General features: G+C 37.8%; 2 long non-coding RNA genes across 2 annotated transcripts; both read left to right on the forward strand.

Annotated features, from left to right (window-relative positions):
- Positions 1-4,617: 4,617 nt before the first annotated feature.
- Positions 4,618-5,101, forward strand: LOC149616301 (uncharacterized). Its single transcript, XR_016376134.1, has 2 exons — positions 4,618-4,792; positions 4,859-5,101. It is a non-coding gene; the product is annotated as an uncharacterized LOC149616301 (long non-coding RNA).
- A 3,191-nt stretch (positions 5,102-8,292) lies between these two features.
- On the forward strand, positions 8,293-9,010 carry LOC149616302 (uncharacterized). The gene is made up of 2 exons (XR_016375727.1): positions 8,293-8,658; positions 8,835-9,010. It is a non-coding gene; the product is annotated as an uncharacterized LOC149616302 (long non-coding RNA).
- Positions 9,011-22,619: the final 13,609 nt, after the last annotated feature.

Below are 22,619 nucleotides of genomic sequence, written 5' to 3' on the forward strand. Positions count from 1 at the left end.
TTTAATAATCTCTTTTCACTAAGAGTTTTTCGAGCACCAGAAACGCGTTTAATCTAATTTGCACTACAGAATTTACAAAAAAAAATCCATTTAGCACTCTAATTTTTCTCAAAATAATAATAAAACATGTCACAAAAGCAAGTGCCCCACTTTGGCTTCTCAAGCTGGCCCTACTGTGAGGCCAGTATCTAACCTAGTCTCGTTTTTTAAGAGTATCGCCTAACACTATTAAGAGTGTCACTTAACACCTGTAAGAGTGTCGCCTAACACGTTTAGCATAGTTTTATGAAGGTACAACACCGCCAGATTACCAATTTCTTTGTTAATTTTATTTAAAGGATAAAACTGTTTTCTTTCATGAATATCATCTTTAAAAAAGGTTTAACAATTACGTTTTTCAATAATTTTTACTGTTCGTATTGACTTTAATATTAAAACATTAATGAAAATGAAAGACCTTATTTAAGAAAACCGCAGTATTATAATTTTTACCTCTCCGAGTGACGTATGTCACGGAGAGGTTCTAATTTCGACGTGTTTGTCTGTCTGTCTGTCTGTTGTTACACCCACGTGACCGCGTTCGCAGTTTGCAAATCGGAGCAAACGTGTTCTCAATTTCCGGAATTTTCGAAAATTGCATAACATTTACAGGCTATTATTCCATTGCCTGTCTAACATCACCAGCCTCTGGCCTTTGTCCATCCCACATGGACACCAGTATGTACACACTGGCTTCTAATCACCACCCTCTTGTGGTCTTTGTACATCCCACATTTACACCAGTCTGTACACACTGGCTTCTAATCACCACCATCTTCTGGTCTTTGCCCACCCCACATGGACACCAGTCTGTACACCTGGCTTCTAATGAGATCCCCACCATCTTCTAGTCTTTGTCCATCTCACACGGACAGCAGTCTGTACACACTGGTTTCTAAACACCACCATCTTCTGGTCATTGTTTTTGTCCATCCCACATGGACACCAGTCTGCACACCTGGCTTCTACTCCATCATCATCTTTAAGGTTAAGACATACGCGGCGATCGGCCAGGGTTACGAGAAACGTCCGGCCTCCCTAAGATGGGGCTTCCACCAAAGGTTCACGCAATTGCGCTGTTCTTATCCATAACTGCGATTCGAGACCCTTATATACTACCTATTTTAGTAAGGCGAAGCAACCGGCGAATGCTTCATTTCAAACGCCAATATTAGTCAAGTCTCTCAAGAATGTTTAATTTTTCTTTTTTAAAACGATGTAACGTTCAGTAAGGCGAATAACTAACGAAGAAAATATTAAATATTAATTATATTTATTTTAATATTTAAGATAATCTTGTTTCTCAATTCAAAATTAATACGGAAAGAGTTAAAAAGCAGCCTATGTTTTTGTCTGTGTGTGTCCGTCCGTTGTAACACTAGTGCGCTGCGTTAGAAGTTCGTTTTGTTTTGATGTGTAAAGAAATCCTACAGAACCATAATATTCCCTTTATCCTTAATATAAAGTGAATATGTGGAAATATTTTTCGTAATTATGATGCATTTAGTACTTTTGTAGCTTTAAAGCTCTATTTCATTTTGATATTCCAAAGATTTTCTTAAATATTATTATTTAAAATGGATGTTTATATATTACTTAAGCTATACTAGATCTGTTTATAGCATAATCCTTTCTAAAGGGAATACAAGCACAACGCCAGAGTTGCCAGTTGGGCGGTTTCCCGCCCAAATTGGGCTTGTTTTTGATCTATGCAGCGGGAAAAAAATGGTTGGGCGGAAGGCGGTTTTTTGGGCTGGTATTTTGGTAAGGTTTCTGCCGGTCTCGGTCTGCGAGTCGGCGGTTACGGGTAAGCGCAGTGATTCAGTGAAGGGAGGAGGGGTTCGGCCGGCCACTCGGAACTCGTGAGATTCATTCTGTTCTGTGCCACTTTAGCTACCTTCCCCCATTCATCTAACACGCAGTGCCTCTAGGCCCTAGGCTCCTAGCCCCTAGTAGCGGACTGGATTGAAAACTCTAGGCGGGAAATTCGCGAATGGTAGACAGGCATTTTAAAAACGGGGAGCGCTACAATTATAAAATTAAAAAATGCATTTTTAGCATTAGAGGGTTTAGGGATTCTACTAGTCGAAATGTCTAAAATCTAATAAAAATTGAACACATTTTTAAGCTAAGAGATATTTGAAAAATGAAAACGAAGTTAATACCGTATTCTCTGGACAGTGTATCAGGGAAACTACTGTAACTAAACAAGTTTATGATATTACTGTCTATTAAATATGTTTATATTGTAAGTTAATAACCTGGCTTATTGTTAAAAAGACTTTCTTTATTGGGCGGAAATTGGGCGGTTTTTTGCAAAAACAAAATTTTTGTTTGGGCGGTAATTTGGGCTGCTTTCCGCTTGGGTTGGGCGGGATCTGCAAAACTTATCTGGCAACTCTGCACAACGCTACTATGTTGGTCAAATGAACTTTTATTTGTCAGTAGGCCTAGTGAACCAGAAAGTAAACGTTTGGTTTTCGTTTCTGTAATGCAGAGACATTAACGGTTCAGAGTGAGCCGAAAGTTAAATACACTTTTAAATAGTCGGCTGTTTGGATAACGTGACGTATAGGGATGTCAACTTCCCAGAAAAAAACCGGTTTTCGGTTAACCGGTTAATTTAAATGGCCGGTTTAACCGATTCAAAAAACTGGACAAAAAAAGCGGTTTTTCAAAAAACCGGTTTTTATCCGGTGGTTTATGATAAATGTTGAAAAATGCGATACTCCAACGTAAACTCAAAGACCAAATATTAGTACCGAGTAGTTAGTACCAATAGGTGTTAAGTAATGCCGTTTTGCATTGGCATTCTAGAATAGGCCAATGAATAATTACTCGATAGATGGAGTAATTTTCTTGGAGTGAGAACGAAAGTTCCATTAAAATTGCATTATACGTATCTATGTCTCATTTGATATTGCTCCATGGTGGTAGATTGTTAGCAGCCAACCGAAGCTAAGTAACATTAAGTGACGAAAATGGAAAACTTTAAATTCTGTGAATTAAAAAAAAACCGATTCGGTTTTCGGTTTTCATTTTAAAAAACCGGTTAAAACCGAAGAATTAAAAAACCGAAAAAAACCGGTGCTCCGGGATTGAAAAAACCGGTTTTCGGTTAAACCGGGTGGTTTTTGACATCCCTAGTGACGTAAAACGCGTAGTTCTCAGCTTGGCGAATAACCATGGGGGAATTAATACAAATAGCTTGATGATTCTGATGGGACTATAGCTATTTAATTAGCGTGAAACCAGTTGATCACGCGAGAATTTTAAGAGATATGTTAGTTTCTAATTTTAATTATAAAAGTTGTTATCTATCTCTATAAATATGTTATCATACAATTTTTGTTAAGCCTTGGTACCTTGCACGCTTTATTGCGCTAGCGTCATTTATAAAACGCGGATGACCGGAGAAAAGCTATGACGACAGAGCTCACCGGTAAACATTTCCAAAATCCGCTGTCTTTTTTGGTGAACTCTGCTGAACGCAGCCCAGACCAGTGAAAGGTCTGATCGTAATCGGATTATAGCTTCGTGTTTTCATGCTTTTTATGATGCGCATTTACTTTCAGTGTGTGTAGCCACAAATAAGCTTTGGTGTTATGTAACGTTAACAGTCATGTTGACAAAACTAAGAAAATCGTTGAGGTGAAACGAGAGGATAGTGTTTACATGGCAACCCTGTTGTGAATATGGCTTTGAACATAGAGGGCATACAGTTGAGGAGTAGAAAATTGGGGTAATATCCCTCCAAAGTTTTATCTCTTCATTTCCCGTTTTTCCCCCATCGGATGATTTTAATGTGTACAAGTATATCATTATTGGATGTAAAATGTCGTCTGATTTACAGTATATTTGCTATGCTTTGTATACTGCTTTAATATTTCATAAATTTTAACTTAAGAAACATTTCCATAACTGTGTAAATAAGTTTGTAAGTAGTCGTCTTGACTCGGAGAGGTAATATTTTGGTTTTCCCAACTTGTTCATGTTTAATTTCGAACGGTGTTTTAATAGTGTTATTTTACACCGAATTTACACTTTAAATTGGCCCCTAAAAACTCAAGGTAATAAAACTCTCTTTTGGGTGTTTTTACGGTGTTTACACCGTTTTAACACGTTTTTTACACTTCCACTTCTTAGAGTGCACCCTTCATTGTTCCTCGGTAAATCGACTTTTTCAAAAGCTACCCTATATGCGCCTTGCAATAGTTCAAATAGATAATTTTAGCGTGATTAACAGAAAAGGAGCCTGTAACGAAAGAAAGGTTCTCTGAGTGGGCTCCGTGATAATTTTGGTAGTTAAATTTTCTTTGAAGAATTAAGAAGAAGAAGGTTGGGTGATTTCATGTTTAATGACTCGAACATAAAGTGAAATTAAAATCTCGTTTCGTTGAATCTGTTTTAGTCCAGAATTAAATATTATATTTACACAGAATAAATATGAAATTCAATTCCAGTATTATTTTTCGGATAGAACATGTTAACAATTAAATATTTTTTTTATAAAAGCCATCCAAAGGAGCAAAAGAAGTTCTGGTTACGATGATAGCGAAGAAACTGCTGGTAGTTACGATGATAGCCAAGATGCTGGTGGTAGTTACGATGATAGCCAAGATGCTGGTGGTAGTTACTATGAAGAGGACGACGAATACGTTTATGTAGACCCCAGTGAATATTTAACCGATGATCAGTTTGAACTCTTGAAGTTGGATAATTCTACTTACAATGAGGCTTCCCAAACAGTGAAGTGAGTAAATTTACACTTCTATTTACGATATCCTTTCTAATACTTCGTTTTCAAATCCCTCAATAGATGCTCAAAAAAGTTCATTGCTGATTCTGGTTCTAATAATTTTATATCAGCTCCATTCAACTTTGATATCGATTTTCCTACCTTTATCGCCGGATTAGTTAAACTTATATGCTCTCAGATTTCACTACTTCCGAATTGAGTATTATTTTTAAATGAACCATATTGTATTTACTCTTGGTATAGCGTTATGTAAAATTTCAAAAAAAAAAAACAATAATTGTAACCAATAAATTCGAAATAAATTATTTTAAGAATTATTTTTTCTCGTCTGCCATATATTTTAACATCCTTTAAGTGCAGGTTTATTCCACACATATGGACGGGTATGATAAACCAAGACCCCCGTTCTTCTAATAGCATCGCCTCTCGTCGCCCCTAGCGGGAGAGTCATGAAACGTTTCGACTCATTGAGCATGTTATGGTTATGGTTTGAGTCGAAAAAGTTCCAATATTGGTCGTGGCGTGGCGCTGCCCTAATATACCCACGATCCGTATCTCCATTGCAGTCCATCTGTGTTTAATGGTCTTAGGTCTATTAAAGAAACATCCTTTGCTACATATAATTGCCTCGAATATCTACACCCCAGGCTCTTATCATAAAGCGGTACCTGGTGACGCACTGTCATAGGCTTAGTACAGGCTAAATAGGATAATGGACTGCAAAACCGCGTGTAGTCAGTTCTCGTGTCGTTCTTGAACATGCTATCAGTAAGTCTGTAGCATTACGAAGCATAGGTAGTGTCTTATCTATGGAACATATCTTATAAACTTATGGTTTTAATCATACCAGTTTTGACTAAATGTCCACCCAAACCTCATTTATACCTATTCAAGGGTGGTTGGTTCCTAACTTAAAATCCGCTATCATGATTGGTTCAAAACCTAATTTACACTTGATGATGGATGATTCGATCCAAACTTGCCCATAAAACCCGTTCCTGATCCTCAGCTAAGCGAAACTTTTTGAAAGCAGTGGCGTCTTGACCTCATTACAGGCTCCTAGGGCATGCAGTACACTGAACCAAATATTCAAGTAAATGTATGAATAATGGGGTCCACTCTATATACAATATAATTATGGGGCCCCTGGGCCAGTGATCATCAGGCCCAATGAACAGGACGGTCTTGTTTGAAAGTTTGATTAAACCAATGTTAGGCCTAATTAGTGCTGACCATGAGTTAATAATATGTTAGCTCCCTATAAGTTACTCAGGCAATTCATTTTTATACTCCAGCGTTTTCTCCCGCGCCGCCGGCTTCCCAATTATATGCGACGCTCTGCGGCCGCCACGGGAACGAAAATCTTCTTTACTCTTCTTTCCGGTTTTTCCCCGGAAGCGAGTGTAGTGGAAGCTAGCCAATGATATCGGAGCTATTAAAGCAGCCGAATATTTCGCTCAGTAGCCTCGGTTAAGTAACAGTTAAAGCAAAGGGCGGCTCCGTTGATGCCCCTGAAAGATACCTTTTCTGCTATACGTTGGCTAAGCTTGGCAAAGGCTAGTTAAACCAAAAGCAGGAACCAATGAGACCTAGTGCATTAGGTCTGATTGGTTCCTGCCTTTGGCAAGGTAAAATTCGTGTCCAGAAGATTAGCCAGCATGCTAGGGGTGATCATGGAGCCGCCTGTTACTTTAAGAGATCAATGGATTGGATTTAGCTCAGTTGTATAATTTTCTCGTTTCAAGTCACAATAACAACTCTTATCTTTAGCATTCTTTATCAATATCGGCAAATTGTATTGAGTTCCTGCATTTTTTGTCTCAGTACTGACACAAACGCCATGATTTAATGTTAAATTGTTAAAATATAAAAATTCACGACTAAAACACTCCCTTGGTGAAAAAGCAGCCGACGACTCGAGGTCGAGGAGCTGTACGAGCGGGATTTTTCCGACAAGAGAGAGCGCAACATTCGGATTTTTTTCCCGCGCGGGCGAAATGAGAAGAAATCGCTGGATACATTACGCCTATGGAGCCTGAGTAACTTATAGGGAGCTAAAATATTATTAACTCATGTGCTGACTCATAATTATAAAACACCGTTTCTTTCTTAAAAATAACTGCGGCCAGTTCAGAGGAAACTTTGTGACTAGTAGTTTTTTTCATTATTTTTACTTATTAACAAGTAAACCCGAGGAGATTGTGGGTACTCCTGTAAGTCATGCTTCGATCTTGGCGACAAAGCTAGCTGGAAATCCTGGAATATGGGACAGGTCAGAGGACCTGCCCCTTCGTTGACATTTTTGTTGAAGTTAATATAAATATACGATAAATGTATTGCTTAGCCTTAATCTAATACACAACCTTGTTAGAGTAACCGAAAAACCTAGAAACGGATTAATTTTTGGATATGGGGCATAAACATAGTTAGAAAAATTGGGTAACTGGGGTATCTGAAAATGAAGGAGTCATTGAACGTTTGTGCGCGGCGATAGCATACACCAAGGGGTATATCATAATCTAAATGCACCTTTTCACAACCTTAGTAACTAGCTAAGCTCGTCAAAATTTTGCATTTTAGTAGTTACTTCAACGTGAAAATACTTTAGCGAAAATGATTTTGTTCCTCTTGATTGCTACCATATTCTTGGATTCAATGGATTGTTCTAGTAAGCTCAAGAATTTTATAATTTTTTACATAGTTTGAAAATATTACGCCGATAACGGAAAAGGGGACACAGGCAGATTTTAATCTACTCTTTTACGTCAATCATAATTAGTTTTAACCATCCATTAAGATTGCTTTCGGAAATAGATTTTCGTCAGACAAAGAACATTTAATAAGGGAAAAAGACTGGCCATTTAACTCATGAGAATGGGCGTGCGGGACCATAATTACATCATTGAGCACTTATAGAAAGTAGAATCAAAGAGGGGGGGGGTAAGGTAACTATAACGGCACAACCCGATATCTCTCTCACGCGCACCCACCTCGGCGCACAGCCGAGAAGCCAGACGTCACGTGATCCGTTAAGATGGAAATTCAAAACAGTTAATACGCAAAGACGGTTAGAGGTTCACACCAGTGATCAGCGTGGTAACTGGCCGTAAAAACTTCTCTGATTTCTTTCCTATCTGTTGTATCGATTGCGCATGTGTGGAACTCTGATAGCTCATTACCAGTTTTGAAAGATGGCCTAACAGAGAATTTGGTCTCTCGGAACGTCCTTATAATATACGTGCTCACTGATTACATCGAGGGTTTAATGTCCACTTCGTATGTTCATGCAATATATAAATTTCGTTTACGAGTTAAATCATAAAATAAGTTCAGTTCTGGCTGGCTTTTCTGAAGCTGATAACAAAATGTTCTTCAACCCTGATTTTGAAAGCTCTAGATTTTTATAAATTTGCTCCCTTACAGTTTAGACGACTAACAAAAAATAAATCTTTCTCTAAAATAGTCTCATGTCATCTCCCGTTTCTGTAGAACATTGTCTTTCCAAGCTTACACTGAAACAATAGTTTTATACTAAAAACTTTGAATTGTTTTATAGGTGTTAGTGGTCATCGATTTTTGAGCAAAAGGAGTTATGGCGAAGATGAAAGTGAAGATGCTTTGGATGAAGGTGAAAATGGAGATGAAAACAGCGATCAGTCTTATTTCAATACCGACGCTTACACGAAAGACGCCCTTCAGAAATCGTTAGAAATTCACCAAAACGCTATGGATCGGATTACTCGGCAGGCGTACCAAACAAATAATTATTATTACATACCGATAGAGTATTTGAACCAAGAGCAAATTAAGGCTGTCGGACTCGAAGACAGCACGGCAAATCAAGCAAACCAATATGTTAGGTAAGGTCTTAATTATAACCGATTTAATCTTCACAAACTACTAGAGGTTTGCATTTGTTCGCAGCAGAGAAAATTTCTAGTGGTTGCGGCTGACTTTGAAATGCTAGAACCGTCACTTTGCATTACAGTTTACGGATTAAATTAGCGATTTTTTAATGACTTAGTTTTGATTCTAGATGTCCTAAATCGACAAGTTCTGATGCCGGGGAAGATAATGGAGTCACTATACCAATCGGACTTGATCTAATTCTCAATATTCTCGGTCAGCTAGCTTATTTTTACTGTAGCCCTGTCAACATTCTCAACAACCTTGATTTAACATTAGATATTTTTTAAAAACTCGACTAGAGTAATTTTGTCCCAAAATATTAAAATTAAAATATATCTTAGTTTTCGTGTAAAAATCTTTTGGGTACTAAATCTAATTGGCTAGTGATTTTCTGTACATTGGAAATTAAAATTCTTTGAAAAAGTATATTTTTTGAAAAATTTGCATTGTATGATTTATTGTCTTAAAAATAAATTAAATAATATTACTGAAAGAAGTCCAATGAAGTTGAGCTATATTCTTTTAAGCTCAGCTACATCAAACATTGAAGAACAGTCAGTCTTCTTAGATATGCTTAGTATTCTATGAGAGCGGTAGCTCTCTTAGATAAGACTTCATACTGCTCTTAATGTATAAGGAGGGTTTTTTGTTTGGATGTAGTTTTTTTTGTATTGTACTAATTGGTTCAAAAAAAATCCACTGAACTACAATTCGGACCCTTAATATGTGGTTAAAATTTCAAAGAGATCCATTAATTAGTTTATTTTATAAAAAATAAAGTTGCTAAGGGTGGTTTTCATTTCCATAAAATTAATCACAGATTTTGACGAAAAACTGGAAATTTCCCATAGAAATAACGTGGGAAATTTTCCAAAGTTACAAATTTTGTCCATACCCTTACAAAAATAACTATACGTTAGATAGATTTGAAAACGGTCTTAAATGAAAGCCCCATATCCATAGTTGGCGCCTATTTTTTTTCATCAAGAAAAATTAAGTTAAAGTACTGTTTTTCATAGTTTTAATTACATGCTCCGACTTACGTGGTTTACCCTGAAACTATGGAACCTGCGACATTTTAGCATGAGTAATGTAGTGTATGAAGCGAGTTTGGTCGTTTTACCGCGGTTATAGTCAAATTCTTGGAACAAATAGCTAGCTTAATGGACATTTTATCTTTTCTCTGTTTAGGTTAAAGCTATTTAAACTTGATTACCTTGTGGGTGCTTGTAGGTGCTTGTGGGTACTTGTAGGTGCTTTTGGGTACTTGTGGGTGCTTGTAGGTACTTGTAGGTTCTTGTGGGTACTTGTAGGTACTTGTGGGTTCTTGTGGGTACTTGTAGGTACTTGTGGGTTCTTGTGGGTACTTGTAGGTACTTGTGGGTTCTTGTGGGTACTTGTAGGTACTTGTGGGTTCTTGTGGGTACTTGTAGGTACTTGTGGGTGCTTGTGGGTGTTTGTAGGTACTTGTGGGTGCTTGTGGGTGTTTGCAGGTACTTGTGGGTGCTTGTAGGTACTTGTGGGTGCTTGTAGGTACTTGTGGGTGCATTTAGGTACTTGTGGGTGCATTTAGGTACTTGTGGGTGCATGTAGGTACTTGTGGGTGCTTGTAGGTACTTGTGGGTGCATGTAGGTACTTGTGGGTGCATGTAGGTACTTGTGGGTGCATGTAGGTATTTGTGGGTACTTGTGAGTGCTTGTAGGTACTTGTGAGTGCTTGTAGGTACTTGTGAGTGCTTGTAGGTACTTGTGAGTGCTTGTGGGTACTTGTGAGTGCTTGTGGGTACTTGTGAGTGCTTGTGGGTGCTTGTAGGTACTTGTGGGTGCTTGTGGGTGCTTGTAGATACTTGTGGGTGCTTGTAGGTACTTGTGGGTACTTGTGAGTGCTTGTGGGTACTTGTGGGTGCTTGTAGGTACTTGTGGGTGCTTGTAGGTACTTGTGAGTGCTTGTAGCTACTTGTGGGTGCATGTAGGTACTTGTGGGTTCACGTAGGTACTTGTGGGTACTTGTGAGTGCTTGTAGGTACTTGAGAGTGCTTGTAGGTACTTGAGAGTGCTTGTAGGTACTTGTAGGTACTTGTGGGTACTTGTGAGTGCTTGTAGGTATTTGTGGGTGCTTGTAGGTGTTTGTAAGTACTTGTAGGTACTCGTAGGTACTTGTGGGTGCTTGTAGGTACTTGTGGGTTCTTGCCCCGGGTACTTGTGGGTTCATGTAGGTACTTGTGGGTTCATGTAGGTACTTGTGGGTTCTTGCCCCGAGTACTTGTGGGTGCTTGCTCCGGGTACTTGTGGGTGCTTGCCCCGGGTACTTGTGGGTGCTTGCTCCGGGTACTTGTGGGTGCTTGCTCCGGGTACTTGTGGGTGCTTGCCCCGGGTACTTGTGGGGGCTTGCCCCGGGTACTTGTGGGGGCTTACCCCGGGTACTTGTGGGTGCTTGCCCCGAGTACTTGTAGGTACTTGTTGGTGCTTGTGGGTGCTTGTAGGTACTTCTGGGTACTTGTGGGTGCTTGTAGGTACTTCTGGGTACTTGTGGGTGCTTGTAGGTACTTCTGTGTGCTTGTGGGTGCTTGTAGGTATTGTGGGTGCTTGTAGGTATTGTGGGTATTTGTAGGTATTTGTAGGTACTTGTGGGTGCTTGTAGGTACTTGTGGGTGCTTGTAGGTACTTGTGGGTGCTTGTAGGTACTTGTGGGTACTAGTAGGTACTTGTGGGTGCTTGTAGGTACTTGTGGGTGCTTGTAGGTACTTGTGGGTGCTTGTGGGTACTTTTAGGTAGATGCTTTGCCCGGGTGCTTGTAGGTGCTTGTGGGTAGGTGGAATTTTTAGGGGGGCGCCTCGCGTTTCAATAAATGATTGTAAAAAATGTATTATTCTAATTACAATAAGAATACAAACTTTTAATGATTTACGTTTTATTTTCGAAGTATCATTATAAATAAATGTCTGATTGAGCTAAAGTTATGGTCCCCTTTATATATGTTTCTGCTTAGTGCAGATTTTGAAAATGTAAAACAGTTTCTTAACATTCTTAATTAAAATGAAGACTGAAGGAACAGATATTAATCAAAAATGTCTTGATTAGAGTCAAGACCTAAAAAGTATCGATAAGACTGAGGTTATCACTTGTCTGAATGATCAGATATTAATTTTTCTTTTTAATTGAAACTTAAATGCATGCTTAAGAAAAAACAACGTTCCATTACCGTTTTCCGTTGAAATAAATTATTTTACTGGTAATCAATTTCAAAAATTTACTTATCTCGGCTTTTCGACCACAATTCCATTCCCCGAAAACATTTTATCATTACATTAATTACTTTTGGGAGATAACGTGTCAAAATAGCCTATAAAAGAAGAAAAAACTGTAATAGCGGTCTGTTTAGCCATGATAACAACCTTTTAAAAGTTGCAAGCACTATATAACCCTTTCGAGACTAACTGGACCTGAGCAAACTATAGCTTAACCTGCTACTAGTACGACCAGAGAGAATTGATGTAATCTGGAGTTGAAATTTCATCATGTGCGACCTGCGGCCCTGAAACTCTCCTATAGTCCCAATGTGTGTAGAACATAATTTTTTCGCTGTTTTCTGCCAAAATCAATCTTTCTAGATAGTGCCGCCTGCTCACTTGAATTTTTCAAGATATAATAAGGTTTGAATGAACAAAATTCTAGATTACTATTTTCACTACTATGTCCCTCTGCTAACTTGAAGCAAACTTTCCTCTCTTTCTGCTGCTCATTACCGGTGCCATTCCCTTGACTTTCTGTTCGTTATAACTACTATCATGAATTTATTTATTTCAAACCAAAATATAAAAAAAATGGATTCTTTTTCCTTTTGTGCTACTTAGAATTTTCAAATGTATATAATGTTGTGCCGTGCCATATCAAATAGTCTCTAACCATTGTTAGAAACTAGAGATAGAAATTGGGCAGTAACACTGATCATGCCCTGAACTATGAGAAAGAACAATACGACGGTTGACTAAAGTACACTTGATATTACATCATTTTGCAAAACCGCGAGTAAAAATCTTACTGTCCCTATTCAATTTGGCGCCATTGGTTTTAGAATAATTAAAATGTTCCACTGCGAAGCGTGCCGGTCACAAATGGGGATGTAACGTCTTTAGGAACCTTTTAAAACGCAAAACCATACACGTACTCTCCCAAAAGTAATTAATGTAATGATAAAATGTTTTCGGGGAATGGAATTGTGGTCGAAAAGCCGAGATAAGTAAATTTTTGAAATTGATTACCAGTAAAATAATTTATTTCAACGGAAAACGGTAATGGAACGTTGTTTTTTCTTAAGCATGCATTTAAGTTTCAATTAAAAAGAAAAATTAATATCTGATCATTCAGACAAGTGATAACCTCAGTCTTATCGATACTTTTTAGGTCTTGACTCTAATCAAGACATTTTTGATTAATCATTTAAAGGTGTGATTATTAAAGCTAAAGAAATATCCAATAAAGTCCTTGGAGTCTTGGCGTATTATGGAAAATAGGAAAAATAGTTCACAAATTTTAAATAGATGTCAGCACAATTATAAATGGAACTTCGGAGCCCGGGCTCGTTCGGGAATTAATTGTTATTTTTAATCTGGCCAATATTAGCCAATTTTGAAGAGTCCACTTTAGAGTAAAGAGCGTGGGTTTATTTAAATTGTAGAGTACATATTTTCTCTCCCTTTCAAAGAGTGTTTGGAGTTCAAGGAGAATATTTCTTTAGGGAATTACACTAGATGACCGGTCCCTTGTAAAATTACCGTATTATCTATAGGGATATTGGCGTCAACTTATCTTTGGAGTGAACTGGATACATTGGTCTTCTTATTCTTTTCTTTAGCGATAAGAAGCAATTGCTATGAAAGTGTTAAAAATCCGCTGAGGGAGAGGGGTTGGTAATAGACATGTCAGAGGACTTGATTAGTCGTTGCACTTAGCAGGGCGGCTTATCAGCGCCCCCCCACAATTTTCGCTCATCATATTCCCAATTGAACCTTCAGAACCGCCGTCAAGGCAAATGTGATCGGCCAGCGGGCTCGAAAAACGCCCCTTGAGCAGGTGACAGAAACGGGTCACCGTCAGCGGCCCAGCCCGGCCAGGAGGTGGTCGATGACAGGGAAGGGCTAAGGCAGCAGAACGCTCGAGGGGACGGCGGAGTTTCATCCGAGAACAGCAGTGCCATACGGCCCAAACAATGTATCCGTGGCCCCCAGAGGGTTGCCAAGGGCGGGGGGGAGCCGCGGCAACACTTGGGCGGGGCGAAGCGGCCGAGCATAACGTTCGCGGAACGGGGCAGGGAACGGTCTGAACCATGGGCGAACCCAAGGAACTCCCGAACCAACACACCAAACTCGGGCCCTCTTCGCCACGACAAGGCCTTTTGCTCTGCTCCACCAGGGTGACCAGCTGATGGACAGGGAGGGGGGTTGGTAATAGACAATATATCGTAGGTTAAGGGTACTTTGAGGACGGACAGATAGCGTTAATTTTATGTATGTGTGTGTGAGTGTGTTGGGGGGGGGGGGTTTAATGCAAAGCGCGGGTCCAGTGGATCCCTTACAAGGTGACTTTCCTTACGAATTCCATTTACGTTATGACAAATATATCATAAATCAAATTTTTAGCCTCAATCTAAACAACCTCGTTATATCAACCCAAAACGTAAAAAATTACTATTTTTCTCTATCGAACGTAAATATTGCTAGAAAAAGGAGGTAAATAGGCTACAGTAAAATAAATGGGACATCAAACGCTATGCAAGCCAAACACGAAGGTTTTAGATCACATACCACATTCAGCTTTTGCACAAGCTTGGTAACTAAGCGAGTCATAATTTTTTTGCAATTCAGGTATTCCAACGAAGTATTTACTCGACCAAAAATGATTTTCATCCTCTTGATTGTTGCCATTTGCTACGTTTCAATCGATTGTTCTAGTAAGCTAAAGAATATTATATATTTTTCATTATAAATTTTACTGGGCAACGTCGGAACTTCTTGATAATAATTAGGTTATGTAACAATTAATGTAAAAGTGGGAGACTAGGAAATTTTTAAGAAAGTTTTTCGTCAACCTTTATTACTATGAATCATTTACTAAGTTCATTTACGGGCAGCTGATATGAGGGATACTAGATCTAGTATCCCTGCTTATATTGGTATTATCCCATTGGACCGAATCCCATTCGACCGAAACCGCTTTTTGGTTTTTTATGAAGAATATATTTAAATTTCCAGCCCAATGGCGGGTTTCTGCTGAATGGGAATTTATTTGAAAGAATTAGTTAATTAAATTTCTGTGAGGATTTCGAATCACCGCAGCAGCATGGTAGAATATCAGGCTTTTAATTCAGAGGCTCGGGTTCAAACCCAGAGAAGGAAATTGTAAGTTAGGTTAGGTTAGGTTAGGCTAATAATGTTTTATAAATCATTTAACTATTCTACGCCTTTTCTAAAATATTTATGTTTAGCTTCATTGACTTCTCAAATAATATGCCTTTTCCAAAACATTACTGTTATGTTTGGTTAGGTTTGGTTTGGTTAAGTTAGGTTAGTAATATTTTATAAATCATTTAACAATGTTACGCCTTTTCCAAAATATTGATGTTTTATACCTTCATTGACTTCTCAAATAATATGCCTTTTTCAAAACTTTTCTGTTATGTTAGGTTAGGTTTGGGTTCGTTATGTTAGGTTAGTAATATTTTACAAATTATTTTACTATGGTACGCCTTTTCCGAAATGTTCATGTTTAGCTTCATTGACTTCTCAAATAATATGCCTTTTCCAAAACATTACTGTTATGTTAGGTTTGGTCACAGTTTGGTTAGGTTAGGTTAGGTTTGGTCAGGTTTGGTTAGGTTAGGTTTGGTTTGGTCAGGTTTGGTTGGTTTAGGTTAGGTTAGGTTAGGTTTGGTTAGGTTTAGGTTTGGTTAGGTTAGGTTAGGTTAGGTTAGGTTAGGTTTGGTTTGGTTTGGTCAGGTTTGGTTTGGTTTGGTTTGGTCAGGTTTGGTTTGGTTTGGTTTGGTTTGGTTTGGTTAGGTTTGGTCAGGTTTGGTTTGGTTTGGTCAGGTTTGGTTTGGTTTGGTCAGGTTCGGTTAGGTTAGGTTAGGTTAGGTTAGGTTTGGTTTGGTCAGGTTTGGTTAGGTTAGGGTTAGGTTTAGGTTAGGTTTGGTTTGGGTTTAGGTTAGGTTTGGTTTGGTTTGGTTAGGTTAGGTTACTTCTATTATTCGAACCTTACAGGAGGGATTTCTACAATTATAGTAACTAGTTTTATCCTTTTTTTATTCAATTGAAACAAGTAGCCATTATTAATGTAAAGAAAGCCGCCTTTATTAGCAATTCTCTCAGTTATCAATCACTCTTTAAGTTAAATTTTACATTTCAAACATCAGTATATATATACAACAAAAACTGTAGGGAAAAAAAGCCTTAAAAAAAAGTGAAAACGTTTGCTTTTTAAATTTTGATATATATTTCCCCAAACCGCACATTTGGGCTGTTTTCGGTTGAATGGGAAACGCGTTCGGTCGATTGGGATTCGGTCGAATGGGACACAAGCCTTATATTAATAGAAAGAGAACAAACGTTAAGAGATAAACTAACTCGAAGGACAGGGACCGACGAGACAAGAGCGACATCTATGGTTTAATGCCCGCATCATTTGTTCATCCAACATTTAAGAATCATTCATGGAGGTTAAATCGCAGAACATGGTACCCCTAACCAGCGTGGGAAATAAGGCGGTGGCACAGGGCAAATAACCAGTTTAAAAATTGCCCGGACCAGTTTAAAAATAAAATCGGAGGGGAGTCAGTGGTCCACGGGACCACTAACAAAATTCTAGGGTAACCAGGGTCCAGACATTATCTCAACTATTTTATTTACCCACTTCTTTAGTTTAGCAGATGACGCGCCCTGGTCAATCGTCATGGACCAGTTTATTTATTCCAGGCCAAGGGGGTCGCTGGCCCAATGTCCAGTTGTAAAAAATCCTTGTTTACCACCCTGCTTCAGTTGGGAGTCCTGGGCAGCATGGGAAATAATGCGGTGGCACAGGGCAAATGACCCGTTTTAAAATTGGCTAGTCCAGTTAAAAAATTAAACAGGACCACTAAGAAAATTCAAGGGTAACCAGAGTCCACATTAACTCAAATATTTCAATTGAATTATCCACTTCTTTAGTTTAGCAGACGACGCGCCATTGTCAATGGTCAAGGACCAGTTTATTTACTCCTGGCCAGGGGGTCGCTGGCCCAATGTCCAGTTTAAAAAAATCCTTATTTCCCACCCTGCCTCTAACTAATACGAAAGAAGTTACGGGCAGCTGATGTTATTAGAAAGAGAACAATCATTTTGAGCAGAAGTAAATATTTACTTAACTGTTATGACAGGTCCCAATAAACTTACTCGAAAGAGTGGGCCGGTGAGAAAAAAGCGAGTAAGCGACATCTATTGTTTAATGCCCACATCATTTGTTTATCCAACAAGATTCATGCATGGGGGATAAATTCATGAACATGATACCTCGAGCTAATACGAAAGTTGTCAGTTTTTTTTAAGATCAGGTTGTGATGGTTATTTGAAGCTGATAAGAAAAAGTGTCATCAGGTGTCATGAAATAAAGAAAACTGTATTTAAAGAAAATTTCGGCCCCTATGGCACCCCTAAAATTCTGACTGACCTACTACACATGAATTTTACCTTGCCAAAGGCAGGAGCCAATCAGAACTCGTCCATGAGGGCTGTGCTAAAACTAGACTATGCTAAGCTTTGAGGGCCAGTCGAATCCACGCCTCGATTATGGGAGCATCTAGTGGCATTTGTTTAAACTAATCCACAGCCGAGACTTAATCTATAATTGTACGTTATTGTACGTTGCTAACTTCTAATTTAGACGACTCACTAAAAATACATCTTGTAGTATCTTGGCTCTAATTGTCTTTCGTAGTTTCCACTAAAAGCCTTGTAACCATTAGTTTATAAGATATGTTCCATGTGTATGACAGTACCTATACTTTGTAAGGCTAGAGACTTACTGAGAGCTAATTCGAGAATTACACTAGAATTGACTACAAGCGTTTTTGCAGTCCATCTTCCTATTTAGTCTGTACAGTACTAAGCCTTTGACAGCGCCTGACCAGGCGTCGCTTTACGAGAATCTATGACGTTTCATCTACGTCACTTCATGACTAGGTCTCAGTAACCATTGGCAAACATATCTTATGAACTTAAGTTGTAACTGTTTCATAGGTGTGAGTGGTGATCGACATTTGACCAAAAGGGAGTATGAAGAAAGTGATATGTCGCCTTTCAGTCAGGCCGCCGATCATTCAAAAGACGTGTTTAAGAATTCGTATGAAATTCACCAAAGAGCAATGGATATGAATAGCCGGAAAGCGTTTCAAACAAATAATTACTATTACTTGCCGACAGAATATTTCAACCAACAGCAACTTGAGTATTACGGACTCAAAGGCAGTACCGTGAACCAGGCCGGTCAATATGTTAGGTAAAGTTCTAATTATAACCATTTTAAACTTCACAATTCCTTGTGATCTAAAATTGTCAGCAACAGAGAATATAAAAAAATATTTTTATACACTACTCATTTAGAGTACGCCTGTAACGATCAATTAAGTATATTTTCAAAATTTTAAGTACTTTTTATTCATGTTGGTTGGTGTTATTTAAAACTCTTCAAAATTGAAAGTTCACTATTCCAATTTATTTTCACAACCTCTCGCCTTCAACGCCCAAAGAGAGTATAACCATATCTTTTCAACCTGCTTTTCAAAAAGAATATTAATATTTTAAAATTTTGAAAATATTTTAAATAAGGTGAAGTAGACCAAGAAGCGATATCTAGTTTATTAGGGAGAAGGTATAAATTCGCCCCATTTCTAGCTTTATCTCCAGTCCAAACGTCGGGAAGGTCCGGAGTTAATCCCCGCCTCTAAATTCCAACCATCATCTCATTGGTTCTTGAAAACTCACGTCAGCGCAACTCGAATGACGAAAATTACGTATTTTATGACTGAGGAGAGGCGAAATAGCCCGGCCTCCTTTTACGTCCCCCCTTGTATTTTGAAAGGGAGACTGGGACTATGGCGCACGAATACCTTCTCCCTAATAAACTAGATATCACTTGTTGGTAGATGTTACACGCCATTAAAAGTATATTTTGCTATGTGAGCTTTCAAGGCATTAACACTAATATCAGTGATCCGACGCTTCCTCAGGGTACCACATTTCCCACAATGAGACAACGTCACATTATTATTATCTTGATATACAACAACATTTGGCTTTTGAATTGAGAGACTAGCAATCCTCAGCACATCATTTATTTATGGTTTACATTTGCTTCTAGGTGTCCGAAAAAGCTTAATTCTAATGCCGGGAAAGATAATGGCGTCGCCATACCAATCACACTTGAGCTACTTATTAACATACTCAGTCAGCTTGTTTATCTCTACTGTAGCCCTGTCAACATTCTCACCAACCCTACAATCGAAATAAATTTTAATTAAGCATAGGGCGACTTTCTCGTCGGTTCTGAGTGGCGCTTCCTAGCATTGTACACTAATTAATAAAAATTTAAATAATTGTTATGATTATACCCAAAAATATTAAAATAAAGATATATCTTCGTTATTCTTTGGAGAAGTTCATAACCCCCCTCTTGTTCTATGTAATAAATCTTTAGAACGCTAAGACAATTTTTTTTATGAAAGTGATCTACGGTAACATGAGAATTGAAATGTTTGAAAAAAATATAGTTTCAGAACATATTTAAATCAAATAAAGCATCATGAACATAAGTCTAAGAAGGAATACATAGATTTCTTGGAATCTTTAACTGGACATTTTCTGGACCTTTCTGCATGAAATAAACAGGATTTAAAAAACCCAGCCTACCGGGTTTTATTGGGGTTTTCTGGGTTTAATTGGTTTCCTGGGTTTTGGTTTTTGGTTTTTTATCTTTAGCAGTTACGTGAATGGTAGAAATTGTCATTCAAAAGTAACTGCTTCGAAAAAAGTCTTAAAATTTCTCACAAAAGATAATAAATATTATTAAATACGTATTAAATATTTAAACTATCTTTAAAATGAAATTATTCTGGCATTCAAATTCATCAAAATTGAAAATTTTAGAAATGGGTTTTATCAGTGATAGATTTAATTTTAGAAGAAGAAATGGAGAACGGTTAGTATTTACTGCAGACCGACTCATAGCCCCTCTCTCCAACACGTAACAAAAAGTTTAAATTATTTTATTGGGTCACTTAAACTACGTTTAGATGATGTTACTGATGGGGACGTAGAAAAATAGGTAATTCCTTTTTACCTTTGTCGCTATGACCCGTCTCTTCTTTCATACCCCCTCCCGTCCCGGGGAAGGGGGTCCGGGACTTTGACGTGCACCCAGATTACTCTGTTCTCCATTCCTACTTCTAAAATTAAATCTATCCCAGGTTTTATTAAGTGGGTTTTTATAGGGTTTTTTGAGTTGGGTTTTTTAAATTCGAACCCTGGAACTAAAATGGAGTAGATGTAGAAATCGTCACCCCTTACGTCATACCTGATATATTTGAACATGTGACATTGACCTATCCTATGTAAACAAGTTATCTTTCTGTTGTGTGAACGAGTAAACCTAGGATAAATAGCCAATGAAAAGCGAGGAATTATGAACGGGCAGTTCAACAAAGTTTTAAGCCCTTTACCTTCAATCAGATATTAGTATGAGGTCTATGGCTACTTAAAGATTCAAAGTGCAAGAAATCTATGTGTTTCTGGTTTCAGAAATAATATTTCTAAAAAAAAGTGGAAAGTGGAGTTAAGCCTAGTGCTCGGCATTATCTATCCATTATCCACGTTATTTTATCTTTATCCATACTGGTAAATTATCCACCGAATTGCATGTTAAATCGTATTATATCTACAACTTTGTTTATAAATAATCGGTTATCCACCAATTTGCGGATAATGGATAGAAAATACCGAGCTCTTGTTGAGACGTATTTCAATAAGCTTAATGGACTTCAAAAGTAACAGAAATTTGAAAGTTCCAACCCACGACATAGAGTTAACCGAAAAGGTTTGCCACCCCATTTTACCTTCAGCTCCGAGTGACGATGGTGTAAAGGAGAGGTATTACAGTTGACGTATGAGTGTGTGTGTGTCTGTCAGTCACCGCGTTCACAGTTGGGAAATCGGAGCAAACGTGTTCGCAGAAAGCAAATTTTGGCTTCTACTCCCATCGTTAAGATTAAGAAGTACGCGGCGATCGGCTAGGGTTATGAGAAACGTCTAGCCTCCCAAGGGCAGGGCTTCCACCGAAGGTTCACGCAATTTGGGGGTATTCTAGTCATTAATTGTGTATCAATCGCCTTATATACCCTAAATTTCCAAAAATTGTTAAAGAGGCATACGCTTGAATTCAAACGTCAACAATAGCTATGTTTAAAATTATTTTAGGAATAAAGCTTTTTAAAACGATTTAACTAGAATTAAGGTAAATTAATGACAATTTAAATAATTAATATCAATTATATTTATTTAATTAATTATTTATTAAAAACCTCTTAATTGCGTCTCGACCTGGAGAGGTTTATTTTGGTTTCCAAGCTTGTCTAAGTATAGTGGTTTTGGGCTTGGAGTTGATTATCAGTCAGTTACTCAGTCAGAACTTTTACTTAATATAGATGGATTTGAAAAAATAATGATATAATCCCTAAGGCCATTTTTTTTAAATACAAATAGAGTAAACTAATTAAATTCAACGAGAAGATTTCGTGCCTCATTGCGTATTATTTTTACGACCTTGAAAAATTTACCCGGCATAGTGAAAACCATTAGGTTATTTTTCATTATATTTTATATTTTACCCCTTTACGGCCCGGGTTAAACCTAATGAGCTCGTGAGAGAAAGTCGCGAATAGGGAAGATTAAACTTAACAAGTTGGTAAACCAAAATTAACCTCTCCTAGTTGAGAGGTTTTTCTTAAATAATTAAAAAATATAATTGATATTAATTATTTTTATCATCATTAATTTATTTTAAATCATTTCAAGAAATTTTATTCCTAAAATCATTTTAAACATAGCTATTGTTGACGTTTGAATTCAAGCGTATGCCTCTAAAACAATTTTTTGGAAATTTAGGGTATATAAGGCGATTGATTCAATATAAACAAAACGGATTTATGTACTAAGAACGTCGGATCGTAGCTTTAGCCTCTAGTACCATCCTTGCATACTTTATTGAGAAACTTCGTCTGCTTATATTTTGACTCCACCCACAAATTCTGTATATAGTGACTTCTAGAGATCTAAAATGTCATTCTTATCTCTATTTTCGTGGTTAAATATTTTTTTCAGAAATTACGCCAGTGGTACAAAAGTGGACAACAATGCGAAATAATAATAATAACTTATAATTGCACTACAATAATAATTTTAGTACAAAGAAAGAAAAACTAGATACTTAAAAAAAGAAACATCAATTATTTATATTCTTAACTTTAAAACTTAATTCCACTAAATCGGGAGTTATATCGCATTGTTGTCCACTTTGCTTTTTTACCACTGGCGCAATTTCGGAAAAAATATTTAAAGGAATGGTTCACCCATAAACTTTTTACCTCTCCGAGTGACGTATGTCACGGAGAGGTTCTAAATTCGACGTGTCTGTCTGTCTGTCTGTCTGTCTGTCTGTCTGTCTGTCTGTCTGTCCGTTGTTATACCCACGTGACCGCGTTCGCAGTTTGCAGATCGGAGCAAACGTGTATTCAATTTCCAGACCGCATTTACAGTCCCGGAAATTGTATTCCACTTACAGGCTATAACTCCATTGTCTGTCTAACAACTGTTCATTTGTCCACCCCACATGG

This window comes from Phalangium opilio, unplaced genomic scaffold, assembly GCF_054372755.1.
Source record: "Phalangium opilio isolate 3A_F unplaced genomic scaffold, DU_Popi_V2 ptg000217l_1, whole genome shotgun sequence".
In the NCBI taxonomy this organism is placed as follows: Eukaryota; Metazoa; Arthropoda; class Arachnida; order Opiliones; family Phalangiidae; genus Phalangium; species Phalangium opilio.